Source organism: Ascaphus truei, chromosome 1, assembly GCF_040206685.1.
Source record: "Ascaphus truei isolate aAscTru1 chromosome 1, aAscTru1.hap1, whole genome shotgun sequence".
In the NCBI taxonomy this organism is placed as follows: Eukaryota; Metazoa; Chordata; class Amphibia; order Anura; family Ascaphidae; genus Ascaphus; species Ascaphus truei.
In genome coordinates this window covers 112211317-112230866 of record NC_134483.1, presented here as the reverse complement: position 1 = coordinate 112230866, position 19550 = coordinate 112211317, and positions in this window count along the sequence as shown.

Sequence of the window (19550 nt, the reverse complement as noted above, 5' to 3'; positions counted from 1 at the left end):
CTCTCTCTCTCTCTCTCTCTCCCCGTCTCCCTCTCTTCGTCTCCCTCCCTGTCTCCCTGTCTCCCTCTCTCTCCGTCTCCCTCCCTGTCTCCCTCACCCTCTATGTTTTATCTTAACTGCGTATACCTACATTGAAGTAACCTACCCTTCTTTCTTCCAGATCTGACTCAAGTTTCACGCGGGAGACATCGGAAGACAGGTAGGGAACACAGAAATTGTGAAGAGGGGGGCGTCCTGACACTGGTTAATGGGTTCAGAATCATTCACATCTGTTTTTTTTTTCGATTAGTGAGGTCATCCGACACACGCGCACACACGCACGTAACAAGGACTAATGGTAGTAAAGTATAAGTGTACTACAATAAATAAGCTTATGTAAAAAAAAAATGTGTCCCGGTTTTTCATTTTCAAAATCTGGTCACCCTAGTTAAGGGTGGATACTGGGGGGCAACTAATGCTAGAAAACGTATAAAATGTTGCTGACCAAAGTTACCATAGCACTGGTATTTTACCCGCAAATCATGAATGATTTGCGGGTACCCATCTATAGACGAGGACAGGGAGTGTTATGGATGTACAATGTATAGTACAGCAAAAACCTGACCTGTTTTTAGCTTTACCTGTTCCCCTTGCCCCAGAAACGTAACATTTCAGAGTGTAAGTTTTAGGTGGGATATTTTGGACAAAATGCATTTGTCCTGTTTGCAGGAGTTCGGGGGACAATGTTACCAGAGGTCCAGTAACTCTCCCCGATGTGCAGGCATAATTTGCGGGTACGTGGGGTGAGTGTGCCCCAGAATATTGGTTTTCGAGCCTAAGTATCCCAGACCCATTTCCCTCACAGGTATAAGGTTCCCCAGAACATATACTTTATTAAAATATGTATTATAATGTTTTGTACATTCTGTATAAATGTCTATACAGTCAGCACGTGCATCTACATAGGTGCCGGGATGTCTGTATAGACATCAGAGTTCAAAGGAGGGAGGATATCCAGAGGTGACAAAACCATTTGGTGAGCGGGCAATTTTCCTGGTCCAGAGAACAAAGGGCACCCTATGGGACACCTTTTGGACTGCCAGACCTGGTGGAGCCTGCCCAGCGTGTGGCAATGGGTTAGCTGGGGAAGATGCGGCTATATTAGGAAAATATGTGGCTGTCTCACAGAAACGCTGCAACATGTCTGTGATATTTCTGCAGCCAGTCTAATGGCCCATTGGATTAACACAGCGGGGGTCCCTGCAGTCCTATTCAAATAGCAGGGCCCCCTGCTGTGTTAATCCAATGCGCCATTAGTCTGGTTGCAGAAATCTCACAGAAATGTTCAGCATTTCTCTGAGATAGCCACAGATTTTCCTAGATTTTCTTGGGCTAGCAGGAGAGAACAGGAGGACACATCTGTAAACACATCATTGAAAGAATGTGCTTTGGAAAAGTCTTTGTCGAGCGATTGAAGAGTGCTGATTTCAAGCACCTTCTGGAAGAAACATTGTAACCTTGAGAAATGGCTCCAATTCCAGCATGACTGAGTGTTCTCTTCCTCCATCGATTCTCCTTTGATCCATAGGTACATCTCGAGTGAGAGTGGAAGAATGGGCTTTGGCCATGGCTAGCCCGAGCTACCCACAAAAAGGGGAGGTATGTAACAGGGACTTAACCCTGTTTTAAACGAGGCTTCAAATAAGCCTGTAGTGGTCTGAGAAATCCAGCAGGGAGCTGGTCAATTGCAGCTTGACAATTAACCAGTCTCCACCTGGCTAATCAGACAGCAAGAAAAAAACTCCTGCTGGGAACTGACAGGGAGACTCAAGCACACAGAAGGACGATGTGCTGTCAGCAAGACACCAGGGACCAGACCTCTATTCCAGGGTGCAGTGAACCCAGGAATCCTTCAATGGACACCAACCCAGAGACTGACATGAAGGGCCCCCTGCTTTGATGTACCGCTTTTGGACTTTGGGTGTTAGGTTGGAAAGAAACCCTTCTTCGTCTCCCTGCAGGACAGTTTTCCTGCTGCTGTGCTGATATACTGAACCAGTGATCTGCTGAATTATGGTTGCTCCATGTGATCCCTGCTTCTGAGCTGATGTGCTATTATCTGGGACTGCTTTGGATGATGCTATGTATACTTTTTGCTTCAACTTCATTTTGCTCTGATATGGGACTTTTGCTGGGATTACTGTTTATTCCCCTGAGCCTTCACAGACACTTACTGTGTTTTTGATATCACTTATGTCCTAACCTGCATGGGATGGTCTAGACTACATTCTCATTTTAAATACCATTCCACTCTAATATTGAACTTTGATGTGATCACGACATATCTCTGAACTATGACATCTGAGCTTTGACGTTGACATTATGAATGCCATGATTGGCCATACATCTTTCGGGATTGCTCTGTATTGTGAAGTTATCTCATTCTGATTAATCTACTTACCTCAGATAGAGATATTCATGTCCCATTTATGATTTTTGTTTATTTACTAGCTGAGAGACCCGGCGTTGCCCGTGAGTTAAATTTCTCGCTCCCTCCTCTCCACCTATTTCTGTGCTCCCCTCTTTCTCCGTTCCCCCCCCCCCCCAGAGGGAGGGACAGTGGACAGAAAGGGGGGGGGACAGTGGACAGGAGGGGGGAGACAGTGGACAGGAGGGGGGACACAGTGGACAGGAGGGGGGGGGGGACAGTGGACAGCCACTTCACAGCATGCCCAATCTGCAGGTACTAACACTACCTGGCACAATTCTCATGTACCTCTCTTTTCTGCTGGAGGGAGAAAGACCATACTGGGTCTGTACACAGGATCAGGATAAAAACTGCTAATTGGAAAGTGGGGCGGGGCGAGCATTAAACCATGGGGAGGAGGGCCACACCTCCAAGCAACAACAGCTGCATAACCCATCAAGCTCCAGAACCCCAAAACCCACCCTCACACTATATATATAGCATATATATATATATATATTGTATTGTATGTCTTTATTTATATAGCGCCATTAATGTACATACCGCTTCACAGTAGTAATACGCGTGGTAATCAAATAAATAACAGAGCATGGGAATAAGTGCTTTAGACATAAAAATAACATCAAGGAAGAGGAGTCCCTGCCCAGAGGAGCTTACAGTCTAATTGGTAGGTAGGGAGAACGTACAGAGACAGTAGGAGGGAGTTCTGGTAAGTGCGTCTGCAGGGGGCCAAGCTTTATGTATCATGTGTTCAGAATATCTACAGTGCTATTCATATGCTTCTTTAAGCATGTGTGTCTTAAGGTGGGTCTTAAAGGTGGATAGAGAGGGTGCTAGTCGGGTACTGAGGGGAAGGGCATTGCAGAGGTGTGGGGCAGTCAGTGAGAAAGGTTTAAGGCGGGAGAGGGCTTTAGATACAAAGGGGATAGGAAGAAGGCATCCTTGAGAAGAACGCAAGAGTCTGGATGGTGCATAACGAGAAATTAGGGCTGAGATGTAAGGAGGGGCAGAAGAGTGTAAAGCTTTAAAAGTGAGGAGAAGAATGGAGTGTGAGATGCGGGATTTGATCGGAAGCCAGGAGAGGGATTTCATGAGGGGAAATGCTGAGACAGATCTAGGAAAGAGTAGAGTGATTCTGGCAGCAGTGTTTAGGATAGATTGTAGGGGAGACAGGTGAGAGGCAGGAAGGCCGGACAGCAGGAGGTTACAGTAATCAAGACGGGAGAAAATGAGGGCCTGAGTCAGAGTTTTAGCAGTTGAGCAACAGAGGAAAGGGCGTATCTTAGTTATATTGCGGAGGAAAAAGCGACAGGTTTTAGAAATGTTTTGAATGTGAGGGGTGAATGTGAGAGAGGAGTCGAGTGTGACCCCTAGGCAGCGTGCTTGGGCTACTGGGTGAATGATCGTAGTTCCAACAGTAATGTGGAAGGAGGTAGTAGGGCCAGGTTTGGGAGGAAGTATGAGGAGCAATGTTGAGTTTAAGGCGTCGGAGGGCCATCCAGGATGATATAGCAGAGAGACATTCAGAAACTTTGGTTTGTACAGAAGGTGTAAGGTCGGGTGTTGAAAAGTATATTTGTTCCGAATACCAAGAGTATGGAGAATGTGAAGGAGAAGAGGGTGGTCCACGGTGTCAAATGCTGCAGAGAGGTCGAGTAATATGAGCAGAGTGTATATATATATTTATAAGTGTCAAAAAGCAGTGCTGCTGAGCGTAGCAAGATATACAAACAAAAACTTACTTAATCATTGTGGCAATATTGCCCGAGGCATACGCTAGATATCTATGCACTAACTTTCATGGTTGCTGGGTTTTTGATGCATTGATCTGGATCACCTATTCCGGAATTTGTTACTTACCCTGTGATTTAGCCTTGTATACTACAGTATGTAGGCTTTTTATGTAGGGCAGGTTCTGTTCCACCCATGTCCTGTGCACATACCTTCTGCATATGCTTACATACTTTTTGACCGGCTGACCTGGATGATATTTTTTGCATCTATTTCATTGTTCTACATCACATGTTTTGTTCAGAGTTCAGTTCCGGTCTCTGTGATGTAGCATAGCCAGGAGTTTCCTGTCGATTCATTCAGGAGCACTTGAGGTTCTTTAGGGGTCCTGTGTTTTTAAGCTGTCTTATTTTTCAATAAAATGTCTTCTACTTTTTGGTAACCTGGGTGTTTGTTTTTGGACTTTTTAAAAATATATTTGAACAAAACTACATACATACAATTTTAGCAAGCGCAAAACACAGACCCACAATATTATATATGTACCGTATTTATTTATTTACAGTATGTCAATTGGAGTGCCACTGGGGACCAAGTATTCTACAATAAACAAAGAAGCCCTAAATGCACATCCAATATAACAATTTATTTTGTTCGTTACTGTATGGTTTTTCTATATTTTTTCTTCTCATAAGTATGAGTCACAAACTCTGATTGTGTATGTCTAATTGTAAAGAGTTTGTGAGGTTTGTGGCCCCTCCTCCTTAACTTAAGCTCACTTATCACACTTCTATTTAATCAACAGGTCCAAGTGCACACATGTGAATGAACAGTCTATTGAGGGATTTCTCCCCCCCCCATGAGAAGGATGGCGATGACCTTTACTGTAACAATAAGCGTGGGAAGTATATACTGTATATATATTGTTGCAGTTTTTTGAAGATTCTTTTCACTATGTTCACTTGGGCACTCCTGGTTTTTAACCAGTTTTAACTGCATGATATCTCATACACTGCTCCTACATTTTAACCCCTTAGGCCCTGCATACATGCCACACATACCATGCAGTTGGCTATATTATTTTGTTTCTTCTTTTCTCTATACAGTGAAAGAAATACAAAAGACACAGTATAACATTGTTAGTGCAGAACCTGCTGAGATGGGTTTACCGTGACGTGGCTGCTGGCTTCACATGTTTTAGCCAAAGGATTGAACTAAATGACCCAAAGTTAGGAGAAGAAAAATATATAGAAATAACATACTGTAATGAACTAAATAATTTGTCCCATTGGGTGTGCACTCTCCCTCCTCATTGCTCCTCCTCCTCATCTCTCCTCCTCATCCTCCTTCCCTTGTCATTCCACTGCTGGATGAAGGCTTCCCCAATGATCTTCCAGGGACTACGGCTGTAAGCCTCTTTTCTCCATGTTGCTACAACAAATTTTTTTATTTCACCCTCCCATTTTACATTTAGCCGCCTTGGTCTTTTAGTTTTGTGTATGTATATCTGTATATATAATTAAAGTAGTGTTATCAGGCAAGTTGGGTACATAAGTAACTATAGAGGTGATGTGAGTGAGAGATACCATTGTGCCACCTGACCTGTCTCCTACTCTATGTACTAAACTTTGGTCATATCAAACAATGTAGAAGTAATAACAAATATTCAAGTCCTGAAACATTTGGGTAACAGTGATCATAACATGGTCTCATTTGAAATAAATTATCAAAAAACAGATTACTTGGGTTCAACAAAACTTTAGAAAGGCAGATTTTAATAAACTGAGGTCTAATCTACAAGTAATACACTGGGATGATGTTTTTGCAGGGAAAAATGTAGAAGATAAATGGGCAGTCTTTAAAACATTGCTAGAAAAGCACACTAATCAGTGTATACCCTTGGGTAATAAGTATTAAAGAATTAAGTCAAACCAATGTGGCTAACTAAACAGGTAGGGGAGGAAATGAACAAGAAGAGGAAGGCGTTTAGATTATTTAAGTCAGAAGGGACGGAGACATCGTATCAGAATTATAAGGAATGCAACACAAATTGCAAAAGGGCAATCAAATTAGCGAAAATAGATAATGAAAAAAGGATTGCAATAGAAAGTAAGGTCAACCCTAAAATGTTCTTTAAGTACCTTAATAACAAAAAAATGAGAAAAGAAAATATAGGACCCTTTTAGTGTGAGATGGGTAGACAGATTATTGGAGATAAGGAAAAAGCAGAGGTATTAAACAAATTCTTTGCCTCTGTGTTTACCAGGGAAGAATCAAGTTCAATAGTAGTGCCGCAGGAGGAAGCCACAACCTCCATATTAATGAACAATTGGTTAACTGAGGAAGAAATTCATAAGCGACTTGAAAAAATTAAAGTAAATAAGGCACCTGGCCCCGATGGCATACATCCAAGAGTTCTCAAGGAGTTAAGCTCAGTAATAGCCAAACCATTATATTTAATATTCAAGGACTCAGTTCCACAAGATTGGCGTAAAGCAGATGTGGTGCCTATATTTAAAAAGAGAGCTAGGTCACAACCGGAGAATTACAGACCTGTAAGCCTGACTTCAATAGTGGGGAAACTTCTTGAAGGTTTAATACGGGATAATATTCAGGAATGCCTAATGGAAAACAAAATTATTAGTAATAGTCAGCATGGATTTATGAAGCATAGATCATGCCAAATTAACCTTATTTGTTTCTTTGAGGAGGTAAGTAGGAATTTAGACCAGGGTAGTGCAGTTGATGTGGTCTACTTAGATTTTGCAAAGGCTTTTGATACGATTTCACACAAGAGTTTGGTGTACAAAATAAAGCAAATTGGACTCAGTAATAATATATGCACCTGGATTGAAAACTGGTTAAAGGACAGACAACAGAGGGTTATTATAAATGGAACATTTTCAGGTTGGGCTAAAGTCGTGAAACAAGGAAGAAGCGGCAGTCTCCCTACGCGCTGGTGTATCAAAGACTTGCTGGAATTCTTGACGAAATCTGGGGTAATCCTGTGTTATCTCAGCTCTGTGCTCCCAGAGAGGCGAAGCCCAAGCGAGAGCGTCGCCCATCAGCAGGGCGTAGATATAGGCCACCTTAGATCGATCTGTGGGAAACCGAGACGGGGACATCTCAAACTGGACGTCACATTGGTTCAGGAATCCCCAGCAAGTAAGGGGATCTCCGGCATACCGGTTGGGTGGTGGAATACGTGGCTCCGAGACGCCCATAGGTACTGGGGCAGGAGGGGACGGTGCAGCTGGTGGGTCCAACAGGGAGAGGTTTGAAAGCTGCTGTGCCACGGCCGTTACTTGATCGCTCAGGAATTGCCAGTGTTCCATGGACACACCTTGGCCCACCTCAGGGGGATCTGCATTTGGTGGGCTCTGCATAATGTAATGCTTGACTGCCCGCAGACCTGGCCAGTCCCCAGTACTGAGGTGGGTAAGGGTATAGCACGTACCCACAGCAGTCAGGGCGTGCCCAGAGTGTGGTATGATGTGTTGCCGGGTCTGATGAGAAAGGGTTAGCCTGATACTTTCCGCATCCGGGGTGCCAGAGGTCCGAAGGTAGAGATCCGAAAGCCATAGGTCAAGGGCAGGCGAGAGCAGTGTAGTGAGGTCCAAAGCCGAGTCCAGGGAGTAGCGAGGTACACGAAGCCTAACGAGAGCCGAGATCAAATCCAAGGGTATCAAACGAGGGCAGGGACTGGAGCGAGAGCTGCAACACAAAAGAGAGCCAGGCATAGACCTCCGTACTACAAGAGCCACAGGAAAACTATGCAGAGCGAGGAAGGAGAGGGCAGACAGGAACTATAAATGTTGGAGAACCAATGGGAGCAAGAGGCGGAGCGGGGGCTTGACTTAGCGATCCCAGGGATAGGTTAGGATGCCTGGTGTGGTGTTCCCTAGTTAGAATAGCCTCCAGCTGATGGGAGGTGGATCCAAGGATGCAGGAGGAGTGTAGAAGAGGACGGGTGCGCGCGCGCCCTGTAACACTCCCGCGCGCGCGCCCCTGAAGCATGTGGGCGGAGGCGGCGTGTGCCGCGGAGGAGCAGAGCGGCGCCTGACCAGAGCGGGTAAGGAGCTGGTGGGGAGGGGGCCTGGGACGAGCGGCAGTACTGGGAGCCGGGGTGATGGGGACCCGCTGTAAGGCACGTGTCCCCAGATCCCTTACAATATGACTCTGGGGGGTTTTGTTTGCCTTCCTTTGGATCAATAAGTAAGTATAGATAAAGGATAAAGTATCTGTTGTCTAAATTTAGCATAGGTTGAACTTGATGGACGTATGTCTTTTTTCAACCTCATCTACTATGTAACTATGTATGTAACTATGTAACTATGTAAACTGTGCTCGATAAAATAATTTTCAGTTTGGTTAACAGTTAACCCACTTATCTGTTGGCTTATAAAATAATTTTTTATGTTACTGTATACAGGTCAACCCCGTTATAACGCGATCCGTTACAACGCGAATTCGCTTATAACGCGATGCAAGCTTCCAATTTTTGTATTTATGAATACTTTACAACACGATTATTGGTATCTTAAATACTTTATTGTACAATTGTACATTATTTCTAACACGATCCGCTGATAGCGCTATGTGATTATTTGGACCCCAAGCACAGCGTTATAAGGGGGTTGAGCTGTAATCACCTTGCTGTAACCTCATTGGAGGTGATTAATAATAAAACAAAAATATTATTCACAGTTCTCCCAGACAAAGATTCTTCTTATTGATGATAGTATGAAATCAGAAATCTTCCCCACTCCTACAGCCTCAATATGTAAGGTGGTGGTGTGTCCAGCTGCCAAATAGAAAATCCAGATGGAGACAAAAAAGAAAAATAGCGCACAAGGAAGCAAGGTTGTATAAAAATGAAATTTTTTATTGATAATACATTACCCAAAGAAGGTGATAAAGCACCTTGGGGTGCGAAACGCGTAGGGGGTCCCTTGGCAGTGCGCTGCTATTTTTCTTTTTTGCCTCTACCTGCATTTTAGAATGGCCTAGTCGAAGTCCGGACCTAAACTCCATCGAAATGTTGTGGCAGGACCTGAAACGAGCCGTCCATGCAAAGAAGCCCTCCAATGTCACTGGGTTGAAGCAGTTCTGTAAGTAGGAATGGGCCAAAATTCCTCAAAATCGATGTGAGAGACTGACCTGCAGTTACTGGAAATGCTTAGTTGAAGTCATTGCTGCACAAGGAGGTGCCACCAGGTAATGAATCAAAAGGTTAACATACTTTTTACACATTGATATTGAATGTTGAATCATTTGTGGATAAATAAATGTCGAAAAAATATGTTTTTGTGTAATTTGTTTCATCGGGTTATCTTTATCTATTACTAGGACTTACATTAAGATCTAATAACATTTAGGTTTGAAATATGTGAAAATCCTAAGTGGTTCACAAACTTTTTCTTGACACTGTGTAACTTCACACCTACATTTTACATTTTAGGAAATATTCTCGTCAACAATTGTCCACTGCTGTTACCAGCACTGCTGCTCTGAGTAATTCTTCGATTTGTGTAGGAAAGCTTGAAAAAAGACAGAATTATAAGCATTTAAACAGGAGAAGCTATTCGCGGACATACTGTATTTTATTTTATAATATACATGTACTGTAGAAGCACAAGAAGACAGTCTTAAACAACATATTTAAAGAAAGCAACATTTTTTAAAAATAAAAGAAGGAATTTGGCCTCACCTAGTTAGATTCCAAGCATTGTAGCTAGGAGGGAGTGACTCAGTTGTATTTCTAAATAAAGTAAAGAAAACAAACTCAAGCTGTCACTGTGTGCTCATTTAGGGTCAGATCCACAGAGGTCTGTTACTGAATGAAGTTTACACCTCGCTAAGCATTAATGTCTATCCTCACGCTCAATAAAGCATTAAGCCCTGTGTTCAGAAAGTGCATGGCGTTACCTACCGTAGCATGGCTGTTTGTGCTAAAAAGATGCAAAACAGGGGTTTCCCCTAAACGCATATCTACAAAGGTCCGATGTAGTTAATGCAGAGATTGAACAAGACATTAGTTTAAATCTTGCTTGAAGGAGTGGTGGAGAGGGGAAAGGAGGGTTCTATTTTTCTGACATATACCTTTCTAAACACTCCTTTAAACAACATGTGGAGAGATACCTGTGCACAAAACTGAACACACCTGAGATACATGGTAAATTCATTCATTCTCTCTCTCTCTCTCCAGAGATGAGCTACTGCCAAGAGCGTTTGGCGCAATAGTCACGGGAATGACGACTAGCCTTGGGATGACAAAGGCTACTGATACCGCCATAAGCTGAAAGCCGAGTGAGTCAGACAGAAAGAGTGTTGACTGGAAACGGTTCTATGAGGTGTCCCAGCAAGACGTTCCACACCTCATCACCAAGCCGCTAAGGCAATGAAGGGGTTAACTACCAGTGCCTGGTTTATTGCGGGTAGCGGGGGTGGGTAAAGGTGGTGTTTGGCCCGTGGTGGGTGTTTAGGTCTTGCGGGGGGGTTGCCGGTGGATTTAACCCCTAAATACCGCTAAGGTAATGAAGGGGTTAACCCTTCCTGCTACCACCCGGTAGGCCTAAACATCCATCCTTGGGGCTACTACCCCTTCACCCAATCACTCTACACACAATAAACAAAAATACACACAACAACCCTACTACCCACCTCCTCTACCCCCAACAACCCCCCTAACACATACAGTACAGTAATGGGCAAAATTACTATTATACACATATGGATAATAGTGCATTTGCCCATTGTAAAGCAAACATTAGCCAGCCAGCCTAAATAAAGTAAATAAAACTTTACACTTACCCCTGCCATCATCAAGGGCATCCTCATCAGCATACTGCAGGTCCATGTCCTCTGTGGGCAGCAAGAGTACATAAGAAAATACCCCGTCCCCCGCTACCCACCTGGGAGGCCTAACCACCCACCCTGGCCCCACTATACCCACCCTCTATCCATTGATTGGCACAATGGTTCATCATACCCATATAATATGGCCTGATAAACCACTATGGCTCTCAATGGTCAACTTGATATAAATCATTAAGGCCAAAAATACACAATAATAAAAGAAATACACAAGCACCTAAACACCCCAATAAAAAAGCCGAAAGTACCCATTAATAAAATTAATTTATCACCACCACAGCAAAATGATTTATTAAATAAACACCTATCCAACAAATCAATTAAAGAAAGTGGAATTGTTGTGTGTATTTTTGTTTATTGTGGGTAGAGGGACTGGGTGAAGGGGGTAGTAGGCCTACCGGGTGGTAGTGAAAGGGGTTAACCCCTTAATTTCCTTAGCGGTATTAACCGCTAATATAATGAAGGGTTTAGCTCCACTTGAACCCCCCACCCCTGCAAGGCCTAAACACCCACCAAGGGCCAAACACACCTTCACCCCCCCCCGCTACCCACAATAAACCGGGCACTGGTAGTTAACCCCTCATTGTGACGCGAGTTGCAGCCATCAACTTATTTTGATTCTCACATAACATCTTCATCACCAAAAACCCCCAGCAAGTCCCTGTCCTGCTCTCTCTTCCCCGGGTTACTATTACTCCTACTCTGTGGCCACATATCGCCTAATCCTGGCCCTATCCACATACCAATCCTTTCTTAAACCATGCCCTACAACAAAGTCTCCTTATAAGCACACTGCCAATTACTCCAACCTCATCCCATTCTCTTCCCATATTCGGTACCCCATGGAATGCACGATCTGTCTGCAACAAACTTTCTGAAATAGTCCAGACAGGAAAGTATCTACAACAGAATAGTTGGCTTCTTAAGTAACCACCGGAAAGGGTGCCGCTTGATGGGCCAAAGGGATGGGTGCCAAAGAGGGATCTGCCGGGGATTCACCGAGACAATGGGTAGCGAGGGTTTGCAAGCTGGAGGCGATGGAAGCCAATGCAGTATCCAACATAGCCAGGTGGGTGGAGTGTTTACCAAAAGTTTGCCCAGTAAGGACACGGCCTTCTCCACCTCTGTGGGGTCCATAGCGTATGGCCTGTGCAATGTGTTACGTTCGTGTACGTTGCTGTGTACTATCCAGGAGACAGACCCGCTAGGCAGAGGTGGAGAGTAGAGACCGACCCGTACCTGGGATCCAAATCCTGAAGAGTAGAATCGTGAGATACGGGTCTGAGGTCAGGGCAGGAGAAGGTAGGATGTTCAAGGTCATTGTTCAGGGGTCAGGGCTGGAGAAGGTAGAGTAGTAGGGATAACAGTTCTGAGGTAAGGGCTGGAGAAAGCAGGTTGGTGGTGGTCACAGGCTGGGATCGGCAACAGGGAGGAACAAGGCAGGCAGGATACGGCAATAGCCAGAGTCCAGGGAAACAGAACCTTGCACAGGCAAGGAAGAGAGGGGGATGCAGCCTTATAAAGGGAGCAGACAGGTGCAGTCAATTGTTTCAGAAGGAGGCTGACTTCCTGCCTCGGTGGCCATGTTATCAGAGGTTGATGTCCTGCCTTGTGGCCATACTGGGAGATCCTTATAATTATGGGCTAAATTATGTGATTTATAAAATAGATGTCTTTCTGTTTATTTAAAATATATTAGGGAAGTGCAATAAATATATACTGACTAATCATGCATGAAAAGTATAAAATGATAAGTGTTAGATAATGTTTAAGGAAACATCCACCTCTATTATTTCCTATTGGTGTTTTTATTATTGTTTCTTGTATGTGTGTAATTGATGAAGACATGTCGCGTAATTAAATATCCTATCCGCATAAATGAATAATAAAAAGGTCTCAATCAAGAAAAACAAAAATTGCAAAAAGTAAAATAAAAAGTAGCCGTGATAACTTTTATTAAAGTAGTTCGTAGCATGTCGGTCGTAATAACTTTTATTAAAGTTTGCCATTGACTGCAAATGTGTCTATCTAGGCTCTCACGGCAAGGCCTAGGAAGCCATAGTGATCAATGGGTTAATGTTTACAATGCTTTAGTTAATTATGTTTAACGTTAATATTAGTTTATGTATTTTGTATGTTTCATTTATTTTGTGTACTTATAGTGGCCAATGCCCTAACTATTGACCTTTGCTCTCTAGAGAGGAGGTGTGGGGTGTTTGGGGGTAAGGGAGGGGATGTTGGGTATACTTGCCCCAAGGAGGGTGGTTAGGCCCCTGGGGGAGGGATGGCTGGGTAAACCCCTTGTTTGCCTGAGCGAGTAGTAAGGCATTCCCATGCAATGCCTTACTAGCCACTAAGGTAGTCAAGGAGGGTAGGTAGTGTAGTTTGAGTTAAATATTAACATCTTAGTAGCCCTTATTGGTCGAAAGTCATGGAAACCCATGTCATGTTAAAAGTGTAATGTGTATTGTTTTATCACCTTTCTCATGTTGGTTTAGCTTATTGTGCCTATGAATATAATGGCTATTATTGTGCTAATTTTATGCATAGGCAAGATAGGCCAACACCAGCCTGCAGCAGGTGATAAAAAATGACTGTATAATATATTTTGTCGTTAGCCAGACACCGATAAACACTGGGACTTGATGACTGGCACCAAAATGAGTACATTTGTAGTATTTACTCATTTTGGTGCCGGACCCCTATATTTTTTATCCGCAACAGTAAAAAATTTGTTATTTTTAGCGATATGAAGCTAATGACTTGCACCTTAAAAATAATTTACTTTTGACCTAACGAACTTTGATGACTAGGCCAGGGGTCTCAAACTCAGTCTTCAAGGGTTACCAACAGACCAGGTTTCAATCAGAGCCACCTATGCTGAAGCAGGGAAATCCATAAAAGCTGGCCTGTTGGTGGCCCTTGAAGACTGAGTTTTGAAACCCCTACTCTAGGCCTATGAGAGTTATTGTCTCTCATACGTCTGGTGCTGGTATATGTCTAGTAAATAAATGCAGATATATTGATTTAGTTTTGGTAGGATTAAAACGGTAAAAAGTAAAACCCTGCCTAATTTTTCCAAATAAATGAGTTGAGAAGTGCACAAACACATAAAATATAGTGACATTAAATAACAGTGTCATCTGTTAGACGTAAAAGCGGAGATGTTTCCTCTTTAGAGACACGATTGTTTTTTTGCTTAAATTGCCCCTCACCAGGATTGAGGAAATATTTACCTCTGATGTACTGTAAGGCCTGCAAACTCCTTTATACAGTAGCAATCACACAACAAGGAACCCCACAGCAAGTATTTCTAGTGTATCAATATGTTTAGTGAAATGGTAACTTTTGAGTCAATTTCCTTTTTTTATGTAATGGCAGAATGTGGGGCAAAAAGAATCTATAAACTTTTTCCTTCATATGCATGTTTATGTCTTAATAGGTTTGAGGTGGGGGATTTCTGGAGCTGAACTACATTGATTTTAGATCTGGGGACCCCTGCTTTCTGAGGTAGGTGCTTCTGGTAGGAGCCCTGGGGGGTTCACAATATGGCGGTTTAAAAGTCCTGTGTCTTGTGGACCAATAGGAAGCTGTGACGTCATCCCTATTTTTTATCCGCAACAGTAAAAAATTTGTTATTTTTAGCGATATGAAGCTAATGACTTGCACCTTAAAAATAATTTACTTTTGACCTAACGAACTTTGATGACTACGCCAGGGGTCTCAAACTCAGTCTTCAAGGGTTACCAACAGACCAGGTTTCAATCAGAGCCACCTATGCTGAAGCAGGGAAATCCATAAAAGCTGGCCTGTTGGTGGCCCTTGAAGACTGAGTTTTGAAACCCCTACTCTAGGCCTATGAGAGTTATTGTCTCTCATACGTCTGGTGCTGGTATATGTCTAGTAAATAAATGCAGATATATTGATTTAGTTTTGGTAGGATTAAAACGGTAAAAAGTAAAACCCTGCCTAATTTTTCAAAATAAATGAGTTGAGAAGTGCACAAACACATAAAATATAGTGACATTAAATAACAGTGTCATCTGTTTTCAGCAGTACTCATGGATAAGTAGATGCAGAGTACATTCTTCAGTTCAAGATGCCCATTAATCAATAATTGTTCACTAAGTGGTTTTCTTGTAATTGCAACTAAGATCCCAGACGTAAAAGCGGAGATGTTTCCTCTTTAGAGACACGATTGTTTTTTTGCTTAAATTGCCCCTCACCAGGATTGAGGAAATATTTACCTCTGATGTACTGTAAGGCCTGCAAACTCCTTTATACAGTAGCAATCACACAACAAGGAACCCCACAGCAAGTATTTCTAGTGTATCAATATGTTTAGTGAAATGGTAACTTTTGAGTCAATTTCCTTTTTTTATGTAATGGCAGAATGTGGGGCAAAAAGAATCTATAAACTTTTTCCTTCATATGCATGTTTATGTCTTAATAGGTTTGAGGTGGGGGATTTCTGGAGCTGAACTACATTGATTTTAGATCTTGGGACCCCTGCTTTCTGAGGTAGGTGCTTCTGGTAGGAGCCCTGGGGGGTTCACAATATGGCGGTTTAAAAGTCCTGTGTCTTGTGGACCAATAGGAAGCTGTGACGTCATCCCTTGCGGTTTCCTATCGGTCCACGTGGTGCGGGAGCTTTAAGCTGCGCAGAGATACCGACAGCACCTACAGAAATAAGTATCTCGGAAAGAAGGGGTCCCCAAAGCTATATTATATATATATATATATATATATATATATATATATATATATATATACATATATATATATATATATATATATATATATATAATATACATACTATCGAATGGAGTGCTCCTTTAAGAACTCTGACATAAGACGCCTATATCACTCATAAATACCTGTTAATTCAAGTTATATTAGTTAGCTTTTCACATGTACTGTATGCCTGTTAGTCTAAGGATTAAAAGCAAATATCACAAGATACTGTATGTAATACATAAGACATAATACATAATAATAACTTTTATTTTATACAGTGATTTTCTCAAAGCGCTTCACAATTACAATATAGTGCGTGGTAAGCAGCATTGCACATAGGATTGTTACAGACACAGTACCTGCCCAGATGAGCTTACAATCTATTTTTTGGTGCCCGAGGCACAGGGATTTGAACCATGCTCCCCTACTGTACATCAAACTCACTGTCGTTGCTCATCATAGTCAGTGCCCTAAACCACTGAGCCGCTCCTTCAGCCCTTTCATTCTAGCCGATTTGGGAGGAGCTCGTAATTAACAATTGAATAGACACTGCAGAGTTTAAAAAATATTTTTAGAACAGTTACAATTATTTTACTAATCCCTCCAATACTTTACAATCATTTTTATTGCAAGTGAATGGAAGTTACCAACAATGCATACAGTAGTGAATAAGGGTGGGGTTAAGCTATTTTTTTTTTTTTAACCTTGTGATGTACAGTAGTACATACTGTCCTGTACTGTGCAAACAGACTGAGGTGAGCTCAAACCTACTAATTAACAAAAAGCATCAGTAGAACTATATATCTTTACATACCTTAGGAGTGCTGCTAGGGAAAGAGAATTGGCCATACATTTATGGAAGGCAAATAAAAAAAACGCTACACTACTTTCCAAATTGTCTTTGTTTTTGTACAGTATTTGTTTTCTAGAAACATACTGTATTGTGATCACAATGATAAAATGCTTTTGTTAATGGGTCATATTGGGATTAGCATAGTTGACCAATTAAATACTTTAGTTGAAAGTTTATTAATATAGTTAAAGATAAGATAATGAGCTCATTTTTCTACTTTGCTTTATGCTTTGTAGTACATGAAAACACAGTATATATAATAGGTAACATTTTCTATAGATGTATGTATGTCAAATATACACATTTCACATGCTGTAGATTTTGCATAACTACAAATCAGGCATCATCTGCTGATCACATGAATGAATTATTGCAATAGTATATCTACATTATTTGTGAATGTGTGAGTTTCAATAAGCAAAGGCTTGGAACACAATAACTAATATGTCCCTTTGTGAAGGGTAAGCAGGGCATGGAAAGGCAGCAGGTATAATTGGTACTTTAAAAAAAGATTTGCATTCTTGTTCTTGATTGTTAAAAAAATGATTTCATTAATGAAAACAGCAGGCCGCCTAACTTACCCCATTTTACAGGATTGGAACGAGGGGTTCCTCTGTAGCTGAACCACTTTATTTTCAGCTTTAGGGACCCCTTGTTCCTAAAGATACTACCTGTAAAGTTACAGTTACAAGGAAGTTAAACTTCCTTGTTTTTAAAGGTGATTAAAATTGCCATCCAATAGGAAGTCACAACAGATTACATTGCCACTGCCTCTAGGTCTGAGATTTAGTGGCCTTTTTGTTTCCTGTGCGGGGAGATTTAATATTAGTAATGGTCCTGCGAGTCCCCTCCATCTCTCTCTCACTCCCCCTCCTCTCACTCCCCCTTCTCTCCCTCTCCCCCTGTCTCTCTCCCTTCCCCTCTCTCCCTTTCAGTCACTCCCCCTTTCTTGATTGTTGAATTCCTCACTATACCTTTTGTAATGGTGTTTCCCCCACCCGGTGGATTTCTCCATTACTATGATGTATGGTGCATATGCCTACTGGTAACAGGAGGGCTGAGTCGTCCGCCGATGGTAGTGGGGACACAGGATCAGGCTTCTGGGGTTCATACCCCACATATCTCTTTAGCAGTGCAGTGCCTCCATCTGCCGTAGGCTCCAGGAACTCCAGGAAGGTTATCTCCCATGGTAGAACTATTACCTCTCCCCCCAGTAAGGTCACGTACCAGGCAGGAGGTATATAACAACAGGAACGGTTTATTGTCTTCTGTACAGCACAGATACACAGCAGGCTTCTGTCCGATGCAGTACTCTCAGCTCTCATTGAAGGATGGTTTCTGGACCGCCACTACAGGTCAAGGGCACCTGCAGCCATCCTAGCTCTTCCCCACCACCCGAGCAGAGGCAGATGTAAGGTCCAAACTCGCCCTCCCCCGAAGGGAAGAGTACAAGGGAAGGCCCCAATCTCAGGCTCCCAGTTGTGTGACCTGCCTTCCTCAGTGGGGAAAGGACACTCCTAAATTTAGGGCGGTCCTGCCTTTAAGTACTGCTAGGTGGAGGGCACCAGGTCTGGCTCATGATTGGTCATGCCCAGGCCTGATGTCACCACCTCCCGCTGTCACTCAAATGCAGCTCCTCGGACGGGGGAAACCCCATAGCAACTACTGGCAACCTGATTGTACCAGGGTCTACGGCCAGCCCAAGGGCAGAATAGTAGCCATCAGGTGACCAGGCTACACTTAAAAAACAAGCCTTCCCCACCCAAAACCATACTAATTAGTATTTGGATGCAAACGGGAACAGCATTTATTAATACAGACATAGTCCTTGCCATCCATTAACCATTTAACCACAATTATAATTATAATTTAACATATTTGAAACATATGTCCGCAATACTCTTATATGTGTAAGGATGTGCATATATATCTAAAGGTTCCGCGCTGTCAATCACAAAGGCAGCGCCATATTAGTCATTCTGTCAGCAAGGTCACTGTGTACAAGTTGGGCTGCGCATGCGCGAGAGAAGCGCGCGAAGGGTAACCAATCTGTGGAGACTTTGGGGGTTTGAACTCTGAACTCCGAACTGCGAGAGAGTCAGCTGAGGCTGAGAACCAATCAGGGGGGAGACTCTGTATAGAGGAACCGGATGCGTGTGGGCGGTGGGTCAGAGCAGAGAGGGAGGTGAAGGAGGAGGTTGGCGGAACCTCGTGTGTGCGAGCGGAGGGTCAGTGACCCGTCCGCTTAGGTGAAAGGTATCCCCCCGGCCCGAGGAGTATTCCCCTGTCATCGTAGGGTGCTGTTTTGTAAGGACGGCCTTAGTTGGTAGGGACATTTCCCATTAGTGTGATTTGGCTGCGGAGCTGCGGCCGCCATCTTGGATTGGATACAGACGGCGCTGCAGCAAGGAGTGACGGCGAAAGGCTGGAGCAACGCTAGGACCCTGCGTGGAGTGTGATGGTCCTCGCAGTGACCGGAAGGTATCATTGTTTATAAGTGCACCTACACCGGTCACCAGGCGCTGATCCCGCCTCCCACTAACTAATTGGGCCAACTGTGCAAATCCTATGGTACCATACCTATACTGGTTATAAGACATACTCCTAGGGAGAGTGGCAGAGCCACCTGTGTACAGGACATTATCCCTAATAAGGTGTGGCCGAGCCACGGGGTGTGTGTGTAATGTTATATGTTTATTCTGCAGATCATTTGTTCTTTATGCATGATATATAAAAGGTTGCTGTTGCATAATGCTGTTGTGATGTTCTTGCTCAGGGTATAATCTCTATCATGGGGATCCTGGGCAAGTGGAAGCGCTGCACCGCGATTAATAAAGGTATGACCCCAGGCTCCCAAATAGCGGAGGCTCAGAGCTCCTGAGGACA